Source organism: Pempheris klunzingeri, unplaced genomic scaffold (assembly GCF_042242105.1).
Source record: "Pempheris klunzingeri isolate RE-2024b unplaced genomic scaffold, fPemKlu1.hap1 Scaffold_90, whole genome shotgun sequence".
In the NCBI taxonomy this organism is placed as follows: domain Eukaryota; kingdom Metazoa; phylum Chordata; class Actinopteri; order Acropomatiformes; family Pempheridae; genus Pempheris; species Pempheris klunzingeri.
The window spans coordinates 22,615-32,847 of record NW_027254994.1 but is presented as its reverse complement, the minus strand read 5'-3'; the positions used below and the strand labels follow the sequence as shown (position 1 = coordinate 32,847).

Genomic DNA, 10,233 nt, shown 5'->3' with positions numbered 1-10,233 from the left:
TTCATTTGTTTTAGATATCAAATATTAGTAGAAAATACATCTAAATTTACTTCACGATGAAAATTCTCTTTTGGCACTTAAATTATTTTTTTAACAATTAATATTTAAATAATCTTATTGAAAAATATCATCTACAAATTTTTTTCTATCGAATAATATTTAATAGAGTTAAACATGATGTTTTTTCAGCCTCTGTCACGATTACTTTATGTAGTAGTACCCTTTCGTTTTATGAAATTCATAAACTTTTTATAATACAATTTTTATTTTGGTGATGAATGTTAATTCCCAATGTCTCAAATATGTATATCTTAACTGTATTTTTAAGTAGTATCAAATAATATATACAATGGAAAGTTTACTTTAAAAAAAATTTGTGTTGACACAGCAAACCACTTATAAATACATTAAAGAATCAGATAAATTTATTAATTAGGTCAGATACACTACTATCTTATCTATATACAAGTGTAGTGGAATATACTACCACCATTACACAAATATAAAATACTGAATTTCACTTGATTTAGATTATGTCAATTATTACAATAAAATGTCTTGACGTGCTGAAATTCTACATTACTAAACTTTATATTACTCCTATATATTTACAAACTTATAAAACTACTGAAAAGTACAAAGTATGGTGTACTATTTAGGCACTCATACCATACCACATAGACTAAAAGTTCAGTGACCCATTTGGCAATACATAACGATTTGTCGTCTCAAAAGGTACACTTGTTGCAAAATCAATTATTAGAATTTCACTTAATTTGTATGATGAAAATTTTTTTTAAGATTTGAGAGGTCAACAATGAAATATTTTCAATTATATAACTACATTGCGATAGTTACAAAATTAAAGAGGGACGGTATAACTTAAAGTTATACCGGCGGACTCCTCTAAGATAATACCTTTGCCGTTGTATCCATCACACATTTTGGAGATCGAAATGCCGAAAATTACTTTTAATAATTAATCTATTTAAATTTAAAAAAATGTGCTAAACATACATTTGAAGTCTTTATGGAATAAGAAGACATGCAATATCCTGCTACAAATGATTCTAGCGCAGACATATGACTTAGCTCACTGACCTCGGGGTCCTGGTTCGCCAACTTTTTTTTATCGTATCTTTTAATCTGAAGTTAGTAGGAACACTATGGTAATTGCATGTTTCTATAAAAAATTATAGTACATGCTATAATGGGAAGGTGAAATCGAGGAGTGATTTGATGCACTGGGGAGGGAATTTATGCCGATATTGAGACGATTCTTATTAAGTAAACGTCCAATAGATGGATAGAGAAATATTTTTAAAAAAAGAAAATTATTTTTAGTAGTTTAAACTCCCACTAAATATTTGCAGAATAATAAGTCAAAAATGGTGTGTGGTGTTGTGTCTACGAAATATGATGGAGAACTTCAATGAGGAGCCTACAGCGTTTAATGAAGCAAGTCTAAACAGATTGAAGTTCACAGCCATAATAAGCTGCGCCAGGGGTTTTACTTTGCGACTAAAAAAAACAATTCTAGCACTTTATCTTTCTTTAAAGATTCGATTATATTACTATTAGTTGAAAAATTACCCAATGGGAATTTTATAGTGTTTATAAATATCTGAAGGATTAATGATGACACTTAGATTTTTATAAATTTTCTATATAACATTCAATAGTACTGAATCATTAGTAAGAGATTGTGGGTTACTTACACAGATTGCAATATAACGATATTATCGATTGGTGTGTTTATAAAGTTTTGTGTTTGATTTCTTGGCATAATCCAATCAAAAGTCAATAAAAAAATACAACTCATATTAGAGTTATTGCCATAAAGAATACTAAAGAAAGTGAAACTGTCTAATTAATATTTAATTAAATTGGCATGTTCTTAAGATTAATTAGAGTTAAATATAATAGACATTCTCCAACTTTCGATGTATTTTACTCAATAATAAGAGAATACAATCGATACAGTATTCGCGAGAATTTCGGATTGAGAGAAACGAATTATCATAACCAATGAGTATTTTAAAGAAATTGGTCTTTAAATATAATAAATATAAGAAAATATAAGAAATTATTTATTATTATGCTATCCACTAAAACTTATATCTATCTAATACTCCCTATAGAAATAAATCATAGATTTTCAAATTCCCACACAAAGTAGGTAATTCTGTGCTGTATTAGAGTGTTTAAAAAGTTACCATTTAGATAAAAGCACACGTATAATGATGAACATGATACAAATTATAAGAAATATACTTACTAATTGGAGGAGCTATTCGTCGTATTTAACGATGTAAATATTTTCGTATTAATAATGAATGTAATGTTTGAGTTCGCGCATAGAAATTGCCATGAGAGTTTCGAACAAGCTAATTCTAAATAAAATATACCACTGATATAAATATTGTAAAGTAGTTAGTTTATTAATAAAAGTAAGTTGGTTAGATACAAGTTTCTTACTAAAATATTTAACAAATTTTACGGTGAATGGCATTTTTTTAGGATTCCTACCATGTGTGTCAAAACATTTCAGTGATATTTCTTAAATAAGCATATATAACTTTGATTTCAATTATTTCTTCTTATAGTTATTAAAAAGTTTGTGTAATGTCGTATGATTTGATACCTTTTAATTCTTCAAAGGTTTATATCATTTTCTCTAAGGTATATCTAGAAGCTTTAAATCTATTTTTTAACATAGAAAAAAAATAATTCTCACATAATCAATCATTACTTTAAAAACATTATTGACAATGGTAATAAAAGAGTAGAAGTTATATCTACCTAGTAGCTTAAAATTTTTTTTAAGAGAGAACTACATAAGAAATGTACAACTCATGCTTAATACTCAAAATTTGACTATTTAGCGATATAAAATAAAATTTTCTTCCTTTCAGCATAATATGTAGATATACACAATTTTTATATACAACTGAAAAATAATGAAATTTTATTAAGAGTAGAAAAGTGATATTGCAATATATAACGCATCATAAATTAAACATCATGACAATAACAATAAAGTAATACATACTTATATTAGGAAATTTTGATATTTAGTTTGAGGAGTTTATGAGCTATTGTATGCTCAAAATATGGTAGTTAAAAAACAACAATACATAGAACTAGCCTTTAATAACTGCAACAGGACGAAGTTTAACACATTTTTGACTAATACCAACTTCATGACCTATTTTATGTTTATATATATATATTACATTTTATTATGAGATATAAGATAATATTACAAGTCTGAACAACATCGTCGACATTTTTATATGACTCTGGTGCCTATTAAATACAAATTATTAATGTACAAAATACAAATAATGCTAAAATGCATACTTCTTCCATCACAAGTTTAGGAGAAGCAACACGTATAGAAATTCCCATGTCTTTTAACCTTTGAAGTATTGCTTCATAAGATATTTCCCTTCTAAAATATATAATTTAAAAAAAATATATAATTAAATATAATCTAATCTGTAACCTTGATTTTGATCTTGACAATGAGCGTCCCTAAAATAATATTTATTATACTAGACCCATAATTAGTCTAGAAAAGTCAATTACAGCTCCATGACATGTAGTACCAAACGTATCTTCCATTCCTTTGTTTGTGCCAGTTAGAAGATAACTATAAATAACAAATATATACTTTAGAGAAATCCGATTAGATTTTAGTGCTACCTAGCAGTTCCCATAGTACCTCCAATAAGTACAGGTTGACCAGTTATCTATAAATTATTAAAGTATTTTGTTTAAAAGTTGATAAAAATTTGAAAAAGCATATACTTGATAATCAGGTGGTAAAAGTGGATGATGTGGTGCAAAGGCTCTTGTGGCCCCTTTTCTGTGAATAAGTAATTTTTTTCTTTACCATCAACAATATGATTTTCAAATTTAGCAATATTATGTGAAACGTCATAAACAAGATGCATTCCAAGGTCATCAGCATTAGATTTGAAAACTTTAGAAAATGCCTAAAATAACATAAAAATTAAATTAAACAAAAGATAGCTTATGAACAGATATAATATGCCTGTCTAGTAAGGTATGTCATAGCACTTCGATTAACAAAAGCAAAATTTGCTGCCGCACTCATTGCTTTCATATAGTTTTTTCCTTCCACTGAATTGATTTTAGCGCACGCAAGCTAGACGAAATCAAATTATATATCTATTTTTGGAAAATGAGTCAACTTGTCTATCATTGATACAAATTTTATCTCTAGCCATAGCTTTTTCCATCTGAACTAAGGCATCTAAATATAATAATATGTATATTTATAGATATAATAATATGTATATTTATAATTGAAATAATATGTATATCAATAAATTAAATATAAATTGTTAATGAAAAATTCTTCACTTCACCTAAATAAGTGGTATAATTGGAGAAAAATATTCATGTATAACTAACTATAACATTGAAATAATATTATTTAAAAAATAAAATTATAAGAATGAAAGTTAACAAGACGACTTAAATCAATAAATTTTATCAAGATATAATATTAAAATGATGATTCTAGAAAATTCTAATATAGGGTTTTACGTCCAATAACGTCACATACTCGTTAAGTAACGTCACTTCCCCTTCATTAACATTATTTTTTTTTCAATAACGTCACTTTCACTTTAAATAACGTCACTTTCCCGTTCATTAGCATTATTTTTCGTTAAATAACGTCACTTTCTCGTCTAATAACACCACATCATGGCTCAGAATCTGTAAATATGAATTTCTAGTTCTATATACATCTAATCTATATACAGATTGTATTTTATAAGCTAAAAAAAGTAGTTTTTAGACTAATAATAAAAGAAAAGTGAAAAAATATTAAAAATAAGCTGATATTAGACTATGACATAACAATAAATTTTTGTATTGCTTTAACCAATTCAGAAAGCAAATATTCTTTTATTCGATAATTACTTTACAATTAATGATTTTGAATATATACGATCAATTTCATATCAAATTATTCACGATCATTGCCAATTTTTGATGTAAATCCGTTTTTATTTAAAATATTTAACATCGTTCCATTTTCTGATTCTTTTCTAATAACATACTTTTCCACTTCATAAAAACACTTTCTATGGGATTTAGAAATTGGAAATAAGGAGGTAAATACGCCAAGATTAATATTTTCTTTACTAACGGTTTCTTCTAGAGCACATTTAAATTATGAATTCTTGCGTTATCCGTTAAGAAAATTTGATTTTTAATACTTAATTCTAGACACTTACTTTTTAATTAGATCGAAAATTCCTTTTAATTTTCATTTTTCACTGGACCTTGATTTATAAACAAATTTATTAATATTCCATATATATTCATTAATGTTATAGTAGAAATTTTACGGCTCTTCTTTTCACCTATAATAATTAAGTAATATATGCAGAACTACCACCATTATGCGTTCTTGACGTAACGCTCAGCGAAAACTTCTTCAATAAAAATAAAGCGACTATCTCTTAGAGTAATTACGATAGAACTCATTCGCGTTAGATAGACGAACGGCTATAGTTGTATGATTTCTCATCCTTTATAGTACAATTTCTAAAGTTTTAAGCATTTAGTGAAATGCCGTTATGCATCTATGAACTATCAATAGCAATGTTACAGGCATCAATTCTTAATTTTATATGAGCATTATGCAAAAGGATATTCAACATTATTGTCGGGTCTCTGTTTACCCAACTTATGATGATGTTCTCATGTGTTGTACTTAATTTTGACCTTTTATAGCTATTGTAGCTATTTTTAGGTATTCCGAAACAATAGGGCACAGTTTTACAGAGTAACGAAACAAATTTAAATATTGATGCACTAGTCGCCACGTTATTACAATACATAATAAGCAACCTTCTTATTTGATCCAAAACTTTCCTATAGGTTTAGATGGATCACATTGATTCTGATTTAAATGTTAATTTATTTACTTTATATTGTTGGTTTCATCATTGATTCATCGCTGTTTAAATAATCCACCATATATAAAATTTCAAGAATTTTATAAACATTAATTTTCTTTTTTAAATAATATATAGTTATTACTTAAACTCTATTATTGAGAATCGAACTTTACACATGCCGTTGTATAAGTGACGTTATTGAACGTCAAACTCTACATGTAAGATTTCGTTTTCTATCGGATAGTAATATACCGTAAAAAGTGTATCTAAGGTAATCATGAAGAAAGTAATAATTATAATTAACAACTTTGATCTTATTTTTAATACAGTGGAAGACAAATTTATATTTTTCAAGACGGTTGTCATATACTGTTGATAAAAATTCTGTTATATATAAGTTTAATGATAATCATAAAGTCTTTTTGATTGTGTTCATAAAAAAAAATATTTACACAAAAAATGTGTTTTGAAACGTCTGAGATGTTAAGTTATTTCCAAAATAAACAAAAAAAGGAGAGGGTCATTATGATTAAAAAGATTTTTGCACAATGCATAGAAATTTACACAATCTGAAAGAGTTTTATTAATATAAAATTCTCAGTCATACACAATGAGTGAATATGCTTTAGATGTAAAATAAGGGTGATTAAATGCTTACAAGATACTAAGATGCATAAATATGAATTTTTGATGTGTCAAGGGAAAATACTAACAATCAACTTATTTAAAATGCACAACGTGTTTATTTTAGTAAATATAATACTTGGAGTCAGTAAAAATATTTGATTCACCAACACATTCTCTTTATGTGGGGATAAGGAGAAATTACTTGAATCAGGGAGCAAGATTGTCATTTCTCAAGCATGGGGTTCTGGAGAATAAACTAATGCCATAGTTTATATATATAAATAGAATAGAAATAATGGAAATTACATGGCAATACGTATATGCACAAATGTTTAAAGTAAGGATGTGAGAGATCTTGCATCGTTGTAGTAAAAAGTAGTGACTAATTCATATATAAAATAGATAGTAAAACTCCAATAAGAAAACTTAAGATGTTTAATATAATGAATAAAGATATTAATTAAAAAGTAATCTTTATTATGCCCCATAAAAAAATGAGTCTAGCTCAATACGGAATTATATATTAAACTTAGAATATAATTAAATACAAATTCTACTCATATCCTATTTTATATTCATACACATGAATATAAAATTGTACAGAAAGAGTTCAAAAAGAATTTTATACTGTACATAAACCAATATTAAGTTACTTAAGTTATTTAAAGAGAAATTTTTAATTTCATGGAATAGTAGTAATCACTGTTTATGTAAAAAATTAAGTTTTTTCGAAATTTTGAACATAGAAAAAGTTCATCTTCAAGAATTATATATCATTTAATATAATAGAAAGTCACTATCACAATATGTAATCTTAAAAAAATAAGATTATGTAGTTATTCTAAAATATTTCTTCATGTAAAACAGTTTCGATACTAAATGATTATCAATAGCATATAAAAAAATTAAAATTCTTTTAAAAAATTCATTATGATAGAATATTGACTGAAATACTTAGTATAATAATATATTAATAAGAATAATAGTATTAATGCTAATGATAAATAGCAGCAGAAAAATTACAAAAAATTAACTATGGTTAAGATAATAAGAGGACATCACAATATTCTAATAACAAAATTATTATAGAAATATACTACTACTATAATTTAATGAAATTATAATGTAATTAGTTAAATTTATAAAGTGGTTCCATACAGAATTTTTTACAACTTAAAAATTCTTTTAGTTTAAATATATATTTATTATAAAAATGTAGTTGTAATAATTATATTTAGAGAGTCACCATGTGTCTATATTCGTAATATAAGAGAAAAATAATTCAACGAATAGAACATTACAAATTACAGTTCGATTAGATAGAGCTAATTTATAATCAATATAACTATTAGAGCAAATTGCTACAATGAAATGAGTAAATAAATTTTATTAAATCAAATTTTTCATTTTTTCAATATATATAATATATACTATTAATATAAAATTATTAATTTTCTTAATATATAATATAAACTCTAGCACCTGGCAATTTACATAACGTTTATTTTAAAACTAACTTATTTTTTATTTGCCAGAAAAACTAACATAGTTCAAATTAACTTAAATAGATACAAAATGTCAAAAATCTCTTTTAAGATATATAAATATGTCGCATTTAAAATACTAAAGATAAAATGAGGATATATACCTGTAGCTACTTGATGTCCTAATCCTCTAGAACCACTATGAACCATGATGCAAATCTGGAAATAAATATTTAGAAATTAATAGAATATATCAATTATATAACTTGGCCTTTAAAATTTATGCCAAATGTTGACGCATTTGATTCATTATATATTCTTCAACAACTTGCACTTCAGCATAATGATTCCCAGCACCAAGTGTTCCTAACTATATTAAAATCATTACAAAAAAAATTACAATAATTCATAACAGTTACTTGTGGCATACCACGTTTTTTTTGCTTTAAGAGATACTTTAGTTGCATCCGCATTTGGCATTTTCCCATATTCTTCACAGTGATTTTATCCTCTTCCCATGCATATCCTAAAATAAATATACTTTAAAATTTGTAAGGACATTTAAAGTATTATTGTAAAAATAAGTACCATTTTCAACACACCAATTTAGTCCATTTTCTAATACTTTATTTAGTTCACTAATCAAGTTAATTAATAACAATAATTAGATGCACAGATTACTATTCATTAACTGGTATCATTCCTCTAGACCCGATTCCAACTGGAATATGATCAAATAATGCCTTTTTTTAAAATTACAATTTTAATTGAAATTTCATCATTATAACTTGAGCTAATTCTTCTTTATGTGGTTCAATATCGTCAAGTGATAAGTTTGTGCGAATTAATCTTACACCACAATTTATATCAAATCCCACACCGCCTATATTTTTATAAAATAATTATTATCATAAATATTTAGCTACCAGGAGAAACAATAGCATCTGGATTAGATGTATCAAATGCTGCAACATTACCTAAAATTATTAAAAAAATGATTATTTAAAAAAAATGATTATTTAAAAATTATCGACAAATCTCTATATATTACCTATTGCAAAACCATAACCAGAATGTACATCTGGTAAACCAATAGATTTCTATAGACATTATATCAGATGTTTTTATTATAAAAAAATGTTAATAAATACGGCCCACAATACCAGGTAAAGATGCAACATTAGCTATTTGCTTCATTCCTGGTAAAAATCCCCCAAAACCTTTATTAATAATTTATAAATTTATTTGATCGTAATATTAAGAATACCTCCTTTGTTTGAAAATGCTTCATTTCATCAAACATTAATTTTTTTAAATTTTCATTTACATAAAATATACCTTCAACCTATGTTAAATAATTAATCTCTTATTATATATAACAAACAAATGTTTTTACATTCATATTTGGCACAAAACCCTTCTTAATTATAAAAGTATGTTTGTTTATTTCTTGTATATATTTCATTTCATCCTCATAACTCCTGACAACCATTAACCACCAACTAATAAGATTAATAACAATCAACTTCGTTTGAAACCATAGCAATACGGACACTTCCGAACATTCCCTACTGTATCTTATTGAGAGTTATTTCAAATGATATTTTGTTTAAATATATTTTTATTGTTCATATGTTATATAAGAATAAATTATATGCTTTAAAATTTATTCTGCAAAGTTTAAATTTGTTAAAAAGATCCAGAGACTTTGTAGATTAGTCATCATCATTTTAATTTGCAATGGGGTCAAATTGATTTTAAATTAAAAATTATTTTAATAACAAGTGATGGGTTAATTTATAATTGGTTGAATTTATTTGTTTATATTTGGTGATCAACAACTTAAGAGAGTAGTATAGTTCAATGTAAATATATTTCATTGAATGTTTTTTATGTAAATCAGAAATGTATTTTTTGACTAAATTTTTTCTTAAAATTATTTTCTGCAAGATACAACATAGCTAATTTAAACAAAAAACTATTTCTTTGTTGTGTCTAATTTTATGATAGTCATTAATTCGATATAATTATTGCAAATCCTCCTTTTTTAATTGATTTATTTATAGTAATGATAGTTTATTCTATCGTGTCATTCTTTATTTTAAAAATAATTTTATGTTTAAAAAATCAGACATTATTACACGTAAACTCCATCACGTGATGCTCACCGAGTTGAG

General features: G+C 25.5%; 1 pseudogene; it reads right to left on the bottom strand.

The window, feature by feature from the left end:
• Positions 1-3,143: 3,143 nt before the first annotated feature.
• LOC139225230 (RNA-splicing ligase RtcB homolog) lies at positions 3,144-9,548 on the bottom strand (annotated as a pseudogene).
• Positions 9,549-10,233: the final 685 nt, after the last annotated feature.